At 33.9% G+C, this 17,367-nt stretch overlaps 1 protein-coding gene across 3 annotated transcripts in view; it reads left to right on the top strand.

Moving 5' to 3' along the window:
* Positions 1-17,367, top strand: part of CNOT6L (CCR4-NOT transcription complex subunit 6 like) — a 111,590-nt gene that overhangs the window by 14,037 nt on the left and 80,186 nt on the right. The gene's annotated exons all lie outside the window — the stretch shown is intronic.

Here is a 17,367-nt window from a genome sequence, read left to right as displayed (position 1 = left end):
TTCCATCAATAGATATGCCTCATGCTTTTAAAAAGTTGTAAGCATTTTTTAAAAAGTGAGAGATCACCATAATATGAAAATCACTGTTTTAAAATATACACTTCAGTGGTTTTAGTATTTCACTGTGTTGTGAACCATCACTTTTTTTTTTTTTTAACCATCACTATTAATTCTAGAACATTTCCATCACCCTCAAAAGAAACCTTATCCTTATTAGCAATTCTTTTTGGCCTATTTCTTCATCTGCTGGCAACCACCAGTCTACTTTTCCTCTTACGGATTTGCCTATTCCAGGCATTAAATATAAACGGAATCATACAACATGTGACTTTTTGTGTCTGGCTTCTTTTCACTTAATGTAATGTTTTTAAGATTATTTCATGTTGTAGCATGTAATAGTATTAATTTTTATGGCTGAGTAATATGCTGTCATATGGGTATATCATATTTCGTTCATCTGTTCATTAGCTGATAGGGTTGTTTCTACTTTTTGGTTATTATAAATAATTCTGCTGTGAACATTCATGTACACATTTTTGTATGGACATCTGTTTTCAGTTCTCTTGGGTATATACCTGAGAGTGTAATTATTGGATCGTACGGCAGTTCTATTTTAATTTTTTGAGAACTGACAAACTTTTTCATAGCAGCAGGGCAGCATTTTACATTTCCACACATTATGCTTTCTAAGGGCTGAAATGTAATTCATTTATTGATGTCCTATAATTCAGTCCCCTACTGATTGGCAATTTATTTCCTTATCTTGGACAATTATCAACACTAATGCAGAGAAAAGATTCATACATACACTTCACACTTACTTATTTATATTTATTTATTTATTTTTAAGAGGGAGGGGGCCTCAGAGAGGAAGGGGGGAGAGAGCATCTTAAGCAGTGTCCACACTAAGCATGGGGCCCAGTGTGGGCTTGATCTCATGACCCTGAGATCATGACCTGAGCCCAAATCAAGAGTCAGATGCTCAACTGACAAAGCCACATAGGCTCCCCTTTCACACTTTTTTAAAGGATAAATTTCTAGATGTGGACTTGCTGGATTAAAAGGATTGCACATTAAAATTTTGATACATCTTCTTGGGTTACCCTTTAGAAATGTATAGAACTATATTCACATCAGCTGTGTAATGGGTGCCTGTTTCCCCAAACTTATATTATTAATCTTTCCTATTCTGATAATAAAGTCATATGTTTTTTAAAATTTGCACTTATTTGATTAATTGGGGGGTTGTATTTCTTTTCACTTTTTTTGAGCCAGTCTTTTGTGGTTTGCCTGATCATGACCTTTACTCCTAATTTTTCTATTGGGGTGTTTACATTTTTTTCTTATTGATTTGTAAAAGCTGTTTATATTTTAGAAACATTACCTCATTTATCCATTATAAATATTACAGAGACTTTATGCCCATTTCCTTTTGATCTTCTGACTGTATGACTTGGCTCTTTGCCTTACAGACATTAATTTTTTTTTGTATCATTTAATCTGTCATTCTTTTGTTTTTATGGTCTTGAACTTTAGAAAAGTTTTCTGTACTCCAAATTGAAAGATTATTATTCTGCATTTTCCTCTATATATGTTTAGAATTAAATTTGTCAACGTTTAATAGAATCTTGGATGTTGTGGTTGGAGTCATGTGTCTAGTCACTTATTAACAATGGAGTGTTGGATGTTTTACAACCTCTTTGGTCTTTGGCTTCCTTATTGGTAAAGTGGGAATTAATAACACATAGTTTTAATTTTAGTGACGTTAAATGTGATAATGTGTGCAAATCATCTAGCACACTATTTGAACACAGGTTGGGCGTTTGATACATGTTTTTTTTTACCTCTCCCACTCAGACTCTCTTCCTTTAACCTATTTATAATCTGATTGGCGAGATAGGGGAGGGCAGGTTTTAAGAAGTAGAGGGTGGTCCTCAGTTTTTAAAATCAGAGAAATTATACAGGATGAGCTGACTAAAAAGGGGATTGAAAGTTGATTTAGTAATATTGAAGTCCTTTATGGTTTTTTTTGGTCATTTATGTTTAAGAATAACAGTTTTCATTGGAGTGATGAGAGAGCCTATTTTAATAGGGTGAAGACTAAATAAAGCCATATGGGACATTTTCCATCATTATTTATATCTTAGAAAAATAGTTGTAACTCTTCCATTTTCTTTCATTGTTAGGATGCTAGTAAGAGGACAGGGATAGGAATACTAATACATAGTATATGTGTATGTGTATAGACAAGTTATAGACAAGTTATAAATTATAGACAAGTTTCAGTCATTTTTATTCTTAAAATTACAGTTCTTTTAGCACATTTCACAGTTAATCCATCAGACCAGTCAGATACTACCTCTCCATTTGTATTTTATTCTTCTTGGTAGCCCCTTATGGAATTTGTACACATTTTTCATTAAGTTATAATTATTTGTGAACAGTGTAGAATATCCTTCGTGTATTTTAGAAAGAGATGGGAAATACATAAATGTTTATAATAATCACTGTTTACATTTTTCTTTCCTAGACGATAAGGATTTTAGGGCAGTGAACACTGTTCTAATAATTGAAATAATGGATATTTGACAGATATTTATAATGCATTTTTTGGACAAATGTTTATAAAGCATTGCACTTTCCTCTTTTTATAAAATAACCTCAAAATAAAGTTTTAAAAATTGCTAATAATATTTAGATTTTTTTCAAGTGGAGAAATAATAGACAGATTATTGTCATTGGGGTTTTTTTTTTTTTTTTTTAAGGATTTTATTTATTTATTTTACAGAGATCCCAAGTAGGCAGAGAGAGAGGAAGAAGCAGGCTCCCTGCGGAGCAGAGCGCCCTATGCAGGGCTTGATCCCAGGACCCTGAGATCATGACCTGAGCCGAAGGCAGAGGCTTTAACTCACTGAGCCACCCAGACGCCCCTGTAATTGGGTTTTAGAAAATGATATCAAATTCTATTCCTTGACTCTGGGGAGCTGCCTGTTGTTCCTAGTATGTTGCAAGTATACTGTCCTCATTTTGTCAGCCTCCAAACAAGAAGGAAATTCTGTATTGGTTAGTTTAGGAGGAAGGTAATGAATTTAAGTAACAAAACCGGAAATTTGTTTCTCTGTGACCTTTGAGTTTGTGAAGTTGGCATTTTGACTGCAGGATTGAAATTCAGAAGAGTTTTATATTTAGTTTGCTTTGTTGCTTTTGCAGAGTTATCTACCTGCCAGGAAAAAAAGTAGGAATCCAAGTTAAAGACTCTGCTACCTTTGTGGGAAATGATGAACAATACTCTTTCTTCTGCTGACAAAATCTGGGTATCTGTGTTTTACAATGGCTGGTTTTTGCTTTCACATAGGGCCAAAGTATCCTTTTCCTGGAACCAAGCTTGACTGAAAGCCTTTGTAAGTTCTTATTCTTTATCCTTTTAAGCAACTATTTTAGGAACTATTTTAAAGCTGACACCCCTTCCCTTCCAACCTTTTCCGCTTAGTACAAAGCACCACTTTCTTGGCAGTCATTTGTGAGTAGAGTGGTACTCTCCTAGGCATTTATGCTTGCCAGAAAGTTAAGGATTAGCTCTATTGTTTGATGCTATCTGTTTTGGATCAATGTGAGTCAGCATTGGCTCTGCCTTTTAAATTCTTTCATGATTAAGATGCTGGCACCTTGGAACCCTTTCCTGGATGGAGCTTTTCTTTGTGCCTTATCAAGTTTTAGAATTTGGTTACTAAGGTTTTTCTGTTTTACTCTGCTATTTTTTTCTTTTCTTTTTTTTCTCTTCTCTCTCTTTAAAAATAGGCTCCCTGCCCAGCTTGGAGCACAACGTGGGGCTTGAACTGATGACCCTGAGATCAAGACCTGGGCTGAGATCAAGTGTTAGACGTTTAACTGACCTGTCCAGACACTCCTACTCTGCTATTTTTAATGGAATTTTTTACATTTAGATATGGCTTTTCCAAATTGTAAACCCTGGTTCTCAGATATATCAAACTAGTTTTAACACCTTTTAAGTGTATATCTTACTGAGTATATCTGATGCTTAAGCATTGTTATTATGTGGTTCAGGTCAAAAGTATGGGATGGTTACTCTGGTTACTTGCAGACTTTCCTATCAGTCAAGATTTAAAGACTTAATTATTTTCTAAATAAAAAGCTAAAATAATTAGAAAACCTATTCATTATGAAGAGAGATACATTAGTTAAATTCTTAGCTTTTGATACTATCAGATTCAGTTTTTTAGCAACAGAAACCAGTTTCGTGGATTAATGTTTATATTTTCTTGATGCATATTCTTAGTTTATACACACATGATTTTTTGCTTCTGTAAATAAACTCAAGACATTATATTTGTGAAATATTAAATTCTTTGGTTTTAATTTGTCATTAGAGAGGGAAAACCTGAAATTAGAAGGTAGGAGAAGGAAAAAAAGTGAATTAATTTATTTTGTATGAAATATTAGAATGTTACTTTAGGTTTTTTTTTTTTCTGTTTCCAAATTTAAACAGGTTGGTTGAGTCCAGTTTTTCTAGTGGATTTGTCAAAGTTGGTAAGAAGTCTCAGTTGTTGATGTGCTTACTTTCTAACAATGTAGCTTATCTAGGTGATCTGTGATCTTTTTACAGCTGCCCTTGCAATTTGTCTCCGAGTCTGAACATATTTACTCTTGACATATTTACTCTTTGTTTATTGCAGCAAAGATGTTTTCATTTCTGGTAGGTTTGAAGACACTGCTGTGGATTCTTGTTTATGCATCTTTTAGTTTGCATAGCAAGTTGATTTAGAATACTTTTCTTTGGGCAGTACTTCTTACTGATTAGCAGTTTTAGGAGAATGCTTGAAGTAAATTTTCTGATATTAATTGTAGACGTCCTTGTGAATATAGTGCTCTTGCTTTCGTTTTTGCCTTCTCCCACTTAACTTTAGTAGGTTTGCTGTAGGGAAGAAAATTCAAATGAGGATTTACAGCAGTCGGATACAGTGACCTTTAGTGATCAGTATGCTAAGGAGAGTGCTGGAGGATAGACTAATGACTTTCCATGTTTATCCTTGAACACATGCCAGATGTATTGGATAGCTCTGTCTTGACTACATAATAGCATCTTGAGTATATAACAGGGTGGAAACTTTGTTCTCCATCTGTGGTTTTTTTCTTGCCTGCCTGGATATTTTATAGCTGTCTTTTTAAGAGGGATGTGAGAATACTCTTGGAGTTAGGCTGATGGTGAATTTGGAGGATAGGAGTACAAATAAAAAAAAATCCCAAACCATTTTTTTCTTGTTTATTTTGTATCTGTTCTAGTGAGGAAGTAGGAAATGAAAGAAAGGAACTGGTAGTGTGAGAATTCATTAGAGAAATGGGAAGATGTTTTCTCTTGTATTATCTCTAAGTCTGTTGAATGGTCAGCTGCACAGTAATAGGTGTTATATTTACAGCTCCTCCTGCTTCTCTAACATGAGAGATAATGAAAACTCCTACAACCTAGAATAGTTGTGATTATTGGTGAATTAATAATGCATGAAAATTAATAGATGGTACTTTTTTTGAGTTAATTCTTGTATGTGGTATGAGGTAAAGGTTGTGGCTTGTTTGTTTGAATATGGCAGTCTAGTTGTTCCAGTACTGTTTATTAAAGATTCCCCTTTCCCTTATTGAATTGCCTTGGCACCTTTGTTGAAAAATTAATTGACCTTATATATGTGAGTTTACTTTTAGACTCTATTCTGTTCTCTCGATCTGTTTATCTTTTTGCTAATATCTCATTGCCATGATTACCATAGCTTTATAATAACTCTTGAAATCAGGTAGTGTAAACTTTTAATTTTGTTTTTACTTTTCAAAGTTGTTTGCCTATTCTAGGTCCTTTATACTTCCATATACATTTTGTTTTTATTTATTTATTTTTAAGATTTTATTTTTAAGTAATCCGTATGCCCAGTGTAGGGTTTGAATTCATGACCCTGAGATCAAGAGTTACTTCCTCCACTGACTGAGATAACCAGGTGACATCCTCCATTTACATTTTAGAATGAGTTTGTCAGTTTCTGTAAAAATTACATGCTGGGATTTGGTTGAAATTATTATACTGAATCTGTAGATCAGTATGGGAAGAATTAACATCTTAACAGTGTTGAATCTTCTGTGAAGATGATGCATGTCCATTTGTTTAGCTCTTTAATTTTTGTCAGTATATGTTATAGTTTCCAGTGTTGAGACTTTGCAAACTTTTTTTTTTTTAATTTGAATACAGTTGACACAATGTTCTATTAGTTTAAGGTGTATTGCCTAGTGATTTTACAAGTTTTATGGATTATGCTATTTTTCCACATTTCTTTTCATATTAATCCCCAAGTATTATATAATTTTTGATACAAAATAGTATTTAAAAAATGTGTTTCTGGGGCACCTGGGTGACTCAGTTGGTTAAGTATCAGACTCTTAATCTTAGCTCAGGTCTTGATCTCAGGCTCATGAGTTCAAGCCCTTGTGTTGGGCTCCATGCTCTCTGTGAAGTCTACTTTAAAAATCAGTTTCTGGTTGCTTGTTACATATATATATATATATATATATATATATATATATATATATATATTTTGGGGGGAAACACTAAATAACTTATTAGTTAGTTCTTGAATCTTTTTTGTAGTCTCTATAGGCTTTTCTGTATATACACAAACCTGTTGTCTGAGATCTAAGATGAGTTAATCCCCCCCCCCACCCCGGGCTCAATGCCTTTTATGCTTTTTTCTTGTCTAATTGTGTGGGCTAGAATATTCAGTACAAAGTTGAAAAGAAGTGAGAGCAGACATCCTTGCTTTGTTCCTGATTTTAGCAGGAAAGCATTTAGAGATTAACTGTTAAGTATGATGAGACCTCTAGTTTGTTTGTTTTTTTTTAAGATTTTATTTATGTGTTTGTTAGAGAGACAGTGAGAGAGGGAACACAGGCCAGGGAGTAGGAGAGGGAGAAGCAGGCTTTCTGCTGAGCAGGCAGCCAGATGTGGGGCTTGATCCCCAGACCTAGGGATCTTGACCTGAGCCTAAGGCAGAGGCTTAAAGACTGAGCCACCCAGGCATCCCCCTTTATTATTTAAATGAGAGTTCTTATTGAATAGGAATAGTAGTTGGATTTTTCCAAAGTGCTTTTTAATCTGAATATTAGTAGATTATATTGATTTTTTAAAATGTTAGCCCTTGTTTTCGTGAGATGATCACCACTTGGCATGATGTATTATCCTTTTTATAGATTTTATTTGCTAAAATTTTACAAGAACATTTCATGTGCTATCTGGTTTTGATATTATGTAATGTTCATTTCCAACTTTATGGAAGAGCTTGTGTAGAATCATATTGTTTCTTCCTTAAAGGCTTTCCAAGGTTGAAAACCACTGGACTGTATATGATCATCTGTTTCTATTTGTAAAATTTTAATTCCTTTCTCACTCATAAAGAACAACTCATGTCTTAATACTTGATGAATGAACCTGCTTGGAGATGGAGTAGAAAGAAGTAAGTTAAGTTTTGCTAGGTAAAGCATGGAGCAAGTTGATGTTTGATTGGAATTTTTTGGTGAAGCAGAATGATTCCAAGGAACTGTGAGGAGAGGGAAGTTAGGATTTCATAGACTTAGTGGTATGCTAGTGTTGGCTTGGGCTGGTTTGAAAGAGCTAGTTGCTAATTTTTCAGGAATTTTGCAAGGCAATTATCGAATCCAACCTATTAAAAATTAAATTACATAACATAAAATTAGACCATATTAGAAACAAATCCTGAAAACTCATCATTTTCTACTTATTTTGCTATATTTTACTGTTACAATTTTGAGGTTACTTTTTTCTGAAATCAATATGATGATATGTTACTAGGCATCCTGTTAACAGCTTGAAATCTGCCTTTCAAAATAAGGGTAATTTTGTACCACAAAACCACATGGAGATATTTGCACCACAGAAATAGGCACATGTTACAAATAGAGATTAAATTGTTGATTGTCTAGTCTTAAGAAAGTGATGAGGAAATATTAATAATCCAGCTTATTATTTTTCATGTATCAGTACAAATCAGTTATGTTCTTAGGAATGAAGTAAATCTCTGCAAATTATAAAATTTTATTTGAATTAGGATTATTGAATAATTGAAAAATAAATACATAGTGAAGTGTTATTGGTACTATGTTATTAAAACATCCTTTTAAAAATTATGTTTTAGATGTGTGTATGTATCTATATTCTGGGAAGACTGTGGTTTTGAATCTCTAAAAACATTTAGCATTTCCTTTAGATGCAGTATTTTTCACAGTTTAAAAAAATAACGTGTTACATATATATATATATATATATGAATGACTTATAGAGGAAAATATACTACATTCATAGCCTACGTAATGCTCAAGGAGAATCAGTTTATTTCCTTAATCAAAATACGGAAAAAGCTTTAGGAGAATATTATGGGTGTAACAGATGAATAAACCTTAGAGAAATTGTATGCCATAGTATTACTTCTGTGGCTTTAGGCTTTTAATAACTAAACATTTCACAAAAATACTTAAAAATACTGTCTTTGATCAAAGAAAATATGGATGTTTAAATGGACAGTGATCGCTTTACATAACTCATTAATTTTGTGAATCTAAGTTCTTTTTAAATTACCTTTCTTATTGGCAGAATTCCTTTTACTTATCTTTGTATTTTTTCATCTTTGTATTTTTTAGAGTACAAGATTGTTATTTATCTTGAATTTTTGCAGGTGTCTGTAGGTAATATACAACTTTCTCAGTATTGATAACATGCTAAGATGAGCAATCAAGCCATGGCAAGATATTAGAGGAGCCTTATATGCATATTACTAAGTGAAAGAAGCTAGTCTGTTAAGGCTAGATAATGTATGATTCCAGCTATATAACATTTCTGGAAAAGGCAGAACAGTAGATGCAGTCAAAAGATCAGTGGTTGCCAGGGGCTAGAGGGAAGGGAGGGATGAATAGAGCACAGAGGATTTTTAGGGCAGTGAAATTATTCTGTATGGTGTTACAGTGGTAGATGTCATTATAGATATGATGAAATCCATAGGATGTAAAATATCAAGAGTGAACCCTTTTGTAAACTATGAACTTTGGGTGATGATGTGTCAGTAAAAGTTCATTGATTGTAACAGATGTACCACTCTGGTGCTGAATGTTTATAGTGGGGGAGGTTTTACCATGTAGGGGACAAGGAGAGCTTATGGGAACTCTAGTTTCTGCTCAATTTTGCTGTGAACCTAAAACTTCCCTAAAAAATGAAGTTTATTAATTAAAAGTCTTTTCTTCATATTATAAGAACAATACATTAACAATGTATAAAAGTGAATATAACTAAATAAGAAAAATTACCCATAATCCTATCATTCTTTCCCACCTCTTTAGGTACATGTTGCTACACAATTTGTATATATATATGTTGTTTTGTTACAAAGATGGGGTTATGGTATATGCAGTCAGTTTTTGTTTTGAGCTAGTGATACATCTTGAATGCTTTCCCATATACTTAGATGTTCACCGATTTTTAAAAATTGAATTAGGGCCCATCCACAATTGGAGAATAGACTGTTCTGGTTTATGGAGAGATGCTTTTTACTAAATAAAGATTACCAGTTTTCTGGTTAGGCTACAAAAATGTAAATACCCACACTATACTGATTGCAACTTAATGTTTTTCTTTGGGATTATTTATTGCAGAGTGTAAATTAGCACAGATGGTAGGTATTAGAATCAACTGATAGAATCCTGGGTAAATAATTTTTGTAGTATTTTATATTTTATGTAACTCTGAAAAACTCATTACTTAAGTCCCATATGTTTAAATAAATAATAGAATTTTCAGGTAGTTGTTAAAGGAAACTTAGAGTAGTTATTATCAACACGAAATAGTTATTACCAAATTACTGGTTTTATTGGAAGCTAGTTCTTATCTTTAAAGCAAGGAGAATAATTGACTTAAGTTAATTGTACTAACATTGTATCGGATATATAACCTTTTAGTTGCTCTTCTACATATTTTTGTCACCATTTTGGAATGACTAGCTTCACTTCCTAACCATCACTGGAGAGTTATTTTTCACTTATTCATATCGGAACTGTCTCCTAAAGAATATGGGGTTTTATTATTTGGTATATTTCTTGTACTCTAATTTCCCATCTTAAAAGAGAATCATGACGCAACTGAATTTTAGGAATTTTTTTTTCCCTTAAGGCAGTTCATTTGTCTACCTTAGTTTTATGGAACTGAATTGCTGTATGTGATGTATTCATATATAAAAATTAAATTGCAATGTCTTTTATTAAATAAGAATTAATTTAGACATTTTATATTTTTAATGCAACCATTCATGTATACATTATAGTGTTTTTCATTAAATACATGTTAATTCTGAAGTTTTTTTTTTTTTTAAAGATTGATTTATTTGCAAGAAAGAGCACAGAGTGAGTGAGAACACAAGTCAGGGGAGAGGGAGAGGGAGAAGCGGGCTCCCCAGTGAGCAGGGAGCCCAACATGGAGCTCAATCCCAGGATCCTGGGAATATGATCTGAGCCCAAGGCAGATGCTTAACTGACTGAGCCACGCAGGCACTCCTAATTCTGAAATTTTTGAATAGGAATTTTGTATAAACATTTCTAAAATTATGACCAAGTATCGCTGAGTAGGAATTTTTCAATAACTCTCATAAAGCATAAATTTGGGAGTTTGTTGTTTCTTCTGAGGTATAAAATCAAAATGAATGGTCTGTCTAGATTTCCTACCTTATGTTTATTTCTTGTAGTTTTTCATATGTGTTTATATTTCACATTTGTTTTCAAAATCTGATAGATTTATTTTAGAGCTAGAAGATAGGCTAGTTGCTGACCCTAAAGAATCCTGAATTTAGAGGTTATTTAAGTGGAGTCTCTCAATTTCAAAGAAGATTATGAGTATACATTTTAGAATTGGATCTTATGCTAACTGGATCTGTTCACTACATTAATTATAACTGTGCAGGCTAAAAGTCTTGGGTTAAATGTGATGACAGTCAATGCTGTGCTGTAATTTGCTTTTATGATGGGAAGTGACAAGAATATTTTTATATTTCTTATAAGTATAGGGCTTTTAAGGCATTTATAATTTCTGTAAGAATGTGACAACTGACTCAGTAGAAGATATGGGCCCACTTGGAAGTATGACTAGAAGAAATGCTGTTGAGCAGAAGAAAGTAAAAGGGAGTGAAAGGAGGAGGCAACGAGGATTAATAGTATCATGTTTATTATTAGACTTTCTTATGGCTAGCAGGCGTTTATATTAGGAAAACAATCTGTCGGAAGGAGTCAGGAAAGCAAAACAGATTTTTGAATTTCCCATGATTTTTTCTCTGCTCTCCTATACAACGTAATTGCTCTATACTTGGTGTGATAATTTTTAGCAATCCTTAACTGTTTGTAATCCCCCTCTCCTCTGTGTGTTGGGGGCAGGGGAAAGAGAGAGGGAAGGATTTTACCTCTCAAATGACCGAGGTCACATAAACCCTGTTGGTGTTTATTAGTCAATAATATAGTTGACTTATTGTGACTCTTTGACATTAAGTCAATAATATAGTTGACTTATTGTGACTCTTTGACATTAAGTAAGTTAAATCCACAGCATTTTACTTACGTGATTTTACTTACTGGTCAATTAATGCTGTTTTTAGGCTAACATATTTATAAATGCCTCAAGGAAAAGTTAGAGATAGGGAAATCCTACATCCTGTTAGCTTATTTTCCTTTTTTTTACTCTCTTAGCGCTTTCTTGGATGGTAAAGCAATTTTTTTTCTCAGTTTATTATTTATTAGTTTATTTCCTGAGTGTATTTCTGATGGTAATATTATGAGTAATTATAATTAGCCAGTATATCTAGTTCACATCACAGAAAAATTCCCTCATTCCTTTTTCAGTCTGTCTCTCCTTCCACCCCTAGCCTCTGCCAGTCACTTACCAGTTTACTGTCCCAATAGTTTTGATTGTTCTGGAATGATCTATCCAGTATAAAGTCCCTAAGGAATTGAGATAGAATTGACATATAATGTTCTATTAGTTTTAGTTGTATGGCATAATGATTTTATATATGTATATATTGTGAAATGATTACCACAATAAGTCTAGTCAACATCTGTTACCACATAGATATTTTTTTTTCTTGTGATGATAGCTTTAATGATCTGCTCTCTCTCTTTTTATTTTTAAATGTGCTCCACAGCTGATGTGGGCTAGAACTGATGACCCCAGGATTAAGAGTCTTATGCTATACCTACTGAGCCAGCCAAGTGCCCCTAAAGAAATCTATTTATTCTCTCAGCAATTTTTATATGTATAGTACAAGATTAACTATAATTACCATGTTGTGCATTACATCCCGAGACATGCTTTTTTTTTTTCTTTCTTTAAGATTTTATTTATTTACTTGACAGAGATCACAAGTAGGCAGAGAGGCAGGCAGAGAGAGAGAGAGGAGGAAGCAGGCTCCCCGTGGAACAGAGAGCCCGATGCGGGACTCAATCCCAGGACCCTGGGATCATGACCTGAGCTGAAGGCAGAGGCCTTAACCCACTGAGCCACCCAGGTGCCCCCGGGACATGCTTTTTAACTGGAAGGTGTACCTTTGACCTCCTTTATTTATTTTGCCCATCAGTCTATTCTGCATCTATAATTCAGGATTTTTTTTAGATTCCATGTATAAGATCATATAGTATTTGTCTGACTAATTTCACTTAGCATAGTACTTTAGAGGACAACCATATTGTTGCAAGTGAGAGGACTTTTCCCCCTTTTTATGGCTGAATAAAAATCCACTGTGTTGGTGTGTGTGTGTGTGTGTGTGTGTGTGTGTGTGTATGTGTATGTGTATGTATGTATGTATGTATGTGCATTACACCACATTTTCTCATGTGGGTATTTACCAGTAGATGGATATACAGTTTGTATGTATGTATGTGTGTGCATTACACCACATTTTCTCATGTGGGTATTTGCTAGTAGATGGATAAACAGTTTGTTTGCATGTTTTGGCTGTTGTAAATAATGCTACAGTGAACATGGGGGTGCAGATATCTTTTTGAGATAGTGATCTTGCTCCTTTGGATATATACCCAGAAGTGGAATTGCTGGGTTATGTGGTAGTTCTATTTTTAATTTTTTTAAAGATTTATTTTTTTTATTTGGGGGAGGCAGAAGGAGAGGGAGAGAATCTTAAGCAGACTCCAGGCTGAGTGTGGAACCCCACTCAGCACTTAGTCTCCAGTCACAACCTGAGCTAAAACCAAGGGTCGAATGCTTAATCAACCGCATCACCCATACTCCCCCTATTTTTAATTTTTTTTAAGAACCTCCATACTGGTTTTTTTTTCCTAGTGGTTGCATGCATCAGTTTACATTTCTACTAACAGTAGGCAAGGGTTCCCTTTACTTTGCATCCTTGCCATCACTTATCTCTTGTCTTTGTGATGATAGCCATCCTAATAGGTGTGAGGTGTTGTCTCATTGTGGTTTTGATTTGCATTTCCCTGATGATTAGTGCTGTTTAGCCCCTTGTCCTGTATCTGTTGGTGTTCTTGGAAAAATGTCTATTCAGATTGTCTACCTGTTTTTTAATTGGATTGTTTTTTCAGTTGAGTTGTGTGGGTTCTTTGTATATTTTGGGTATTAACCCCTTATTAGATATATGATTTGCAAATATTTTCTACCATTCTGCAGGCTTTTTCATTTTGTTGATGGGTTTCCTTTACCAAGCTGAAGGTTTCTAGTTTGATGTACTCCCACATGTTTGTTTTTTGTTGCTTTTGATTATGGTATCAAATCCAAAAATTGTTGCTAAGACCTTTGTCAAGGAGGTTCCAGGAATTTTATGGTTTCAGTTTTATGTTCAAGTCCTTAATCCATTTTGAGTTGTTCTTGTATACAGTATAAGATATAGATCCAGTTTCATTTTTTTCATGTGCCTATTCAATTTTCCCAACATAGTTTGTTAAAGAGGCTGTCCTTTTCCCATTGTATATTCTTAGCTCCTTTGTTTTAAATTAATTGGTCATATATATGGGTTTATTTCTGGACTGTCTATTCCGTTCCATTGATTGACAAATCTTTTTATGCCAGTACCATGCTGTGTTGATTATTATAGCTTTATAATATAGTACATAGTCAAGGAGTATGATGTCTCTAGCTTTGTTCTTCTTTCAGAATTGCTTTAGCTATTAGTGTCTTGTGGTTCCATACAATTTTAGCATTACTTGTTTTATTTCTCTGGCAAGTGCCATTGGAATTTTGATAGGGATTACTTTGAATCTGTAGATTATTTTGGTGTTATGGGCATTTTAACAATATTAATTCTTCCAATCCATGAGCATGGACTATCTTTCCATTTCTTTGTGTCATCTTCAGTTTCTTTCATCAGTGTCTTACAGTTTTCATTGTACTGATCTTTCATCTCCTTAAATTTTTTCCTAGGTATTTCGTTCTTTAATGCAATTATAAATGGGATTGTTTTCATAATTTCTATTTTTTTAAAAGATTTTATTTATTTATTTGACAGACAGAGATCCCAAGTAGGCAGAGAGGCAGGCAGAGAGAGAGGGGGGAAGCAGGCTCCCTGCTGAGCAGAGAGCCTGATGCAGGGCTCGATCCCAGGACCCTGAGATCATGACCTGAGCTGAAGGCAGAGGCTTTAACCCACTGAGCCAACCAGGTGCCCCCATAATTTCTGTTTCTAATAGTTAATGAATGTATAGAAATGAAACAGTTTTATATATTCTGTATATTGCAACTTCACTGAATTTATTAGTTTGACAGTTTTCTGGTGGAATCTCTTGGGTTTTCTATATATAATGTCACACTGTCTGCAAACAGTTTTACTTTCTTTACAGTTTGGATGCCGTTTACTTTTCTTGCCTAATTGCTTTGGTTATAACTTCCAGGACTGTGTTCATTAAAGATGGCTAGAGTGAGCTTCCTTGTCTTATTATTGATCATAAAGAAAAAGCTTTCAGCTTTTGTCATTGAATATATTTGCTGTGGGCTTGTCATATGGCCTTTATTATGGTGAGATACATTATACCTAGCCTTTTAAGTATGGTAATAGTATTTTTAATTTAGCATAATGCATTTGACATTCATCCATATTGTTTTTGTCATTAATTCTATCCTTTTTATTACTGAGTAGTATTTCATTGGGTGATTGTACCATAGTTAGTATTTAATTGTCAGTTGAAGGATATTTGAGTTGTTTCCAAGTGTGGTGGCTTATAAATAAAGTTGCTGCAAACATTTATGACAAGTTTTTGTGAATGTAAGTTTTTATTTTGCTTGGGTATATACCCAAGGGTGGAATTGCTGGTTATATAAGAGGATGTTTAACTTGGTGAGAAACAACCACACTCCCTTCCAAAGTGGCAGTACCGTTTTGCTTTCTACCAGTGAAATGTGAGGGTATATGTATGTATGCATGAATGTGTGTGTGTGTGTGTGTGTGTGTATGCATGCATGAATATTATTTATAAAAATATAAATGAATATGTATATGTATATATAAACACACACAAGGATGGGTATTGATGCATCCTTGGTGGCCATAGGCATTGTAAGTTTTTAATTTACTCATTCTAGTAGGCATGTAGTGATATCTTATTGTCGTTTTAAGTTGTATTTCTCAAATGCCTACAGTTGAGCATTTTTTCCATATGCTTACTTTTTAATCTGTGTATCTTCTTCGGTGAAGTGCCTTTTGAAATCTTTTGCCACTTTCTTTATTAGGTTGTTTTTCTTATGATTTTGTTTTGAGAGTTCTTTATATATTCTAGAGTGCTATTTCAGATTTGTGTTTTGTAAATACTTATTTTCAGTCTTGGGCATGCCTTTTCATTCATTTTTCAAAGAGGAGAAGTTTTAATTTTTGTGAAATTCAGTTTACTAGTATTTTTCTTCAATGGATCATACTTTCTGTGTTTTAGCTAAGAAATATTTGCCTAATCCAAGGTCGTAAAGATTTTTATGTTTTCTTCTACAAGTTTTATGGTTTTGGGTTTTACATTTAAATTTATGATCCTTGTGAGCTTGTTTATAGTACAAGATATGGATGGATGCTTATTTATTTTTGCACGTGGATGTCAGGTTTTTCAACAAATGCTGGTAGAACAACTAATCTCTCTGGAATTACCTTTGCACATTTATGTAAAATCTATTGGCTGTATAGGTGTGGTTCTATTTCTAGTTTCTCAGTTCTGTTCTTTCGAACTATATAAGTCTATCCCCTCATCCATACAAAACTGTCTGGATTACTAGATCTTTATAGTAAGTGCTACCATTAAGATAGTGGGTACACACAAGTTTTTATTTCTTTTCCAAAAGTGTTTTGGCTATTTTAGATTCCTCTGTATAAATTTTAGAATTAGCTTGTTGATTTTTAAATGGGAAAATAGTCTGAAGAAGAGGAGACAGAGGACTTGAGCCGTGAAGTGTGGATAGGAATTGAAAGAAATGAAAATGTATATATCATAGGAAATAGGAAACAAAAGCTATACCAGAAAAAGTGGAAAGATTAAAAGGGGAAGAAATCATAGTCCTGGAAAAATTGATGTGAAAATTCTAATCTAGTCTAATTACCTCTTGTTTTCTGCAGGATAATTAGATTGTATTCAGTATGTTTAGGTAGGTGGGAGGGAGTATTAAGTAAATACAAGAGGCGTTAAAGCATAGAGACTGTCAGGTAGAGAGACCAGGACCTAATTTGGAATGTTAGAGTTATAAGCTTTGGTAATTCAAATTGGATGCTGATGAAACAAAGTGAAACTTGTCTAAATATTTTGGAATTTTTTTTTAAGATTTTATGTATTTATTTGACAGAACACAAGCAGGGGGAGCAGCAGGCAGAGGGAGAGGGACAAGCAGACTGTCTGCCGAGCAGAGAGCCCGACACAGGGCTCAATCCCAGGACCCCAGGACCCTAGGATCATGACCCGAGCCAAAGACGTGCTCAACTGACCGAGCCACCCAGGCGCCCCTATTTTGGAATTTTGAAGTGATTGATTTATAATCCCAGGTCTCTGTTTTTCCTTTTAATGTTTATTTGTTTTGTGTTGCTGCTCTTGTTTTCTGGTATCCCACATATGAGAGAAAATTTCCAATATGTAGAAAAGGAGTTATATTCCGATTCTTTTTTTTTTTTTTTTTGGTCCTGGTAGTACTTGAGCTGACAAGTAGACTGTGCCTTTATCCCTTTATAGAATTAGAAGTTTCCTTTAGCTATCATTGTGGGTTATCATATTACCTTTAGATAGAAATATAGCAACTATTATGACATCTCATTTTCGTCCAGGGTCTTTATTGTCATGTAT

This window comes from Martes martes (assembly GCF_963455335.1).
Source record: "Martes martes genome assembly, chromosome: 2".
NCBI classification, from domain to species: Eukaryota; Metazoa; Chordata; class Mammalia; order Carnivora; family Mustelidae; genus Martes; species Martes martes.
The sequence above is the reverse complement of the archived record's forward strand: the minus strand, read 5'-3'. Positions and strand labels throughout refer to the sequence as shown.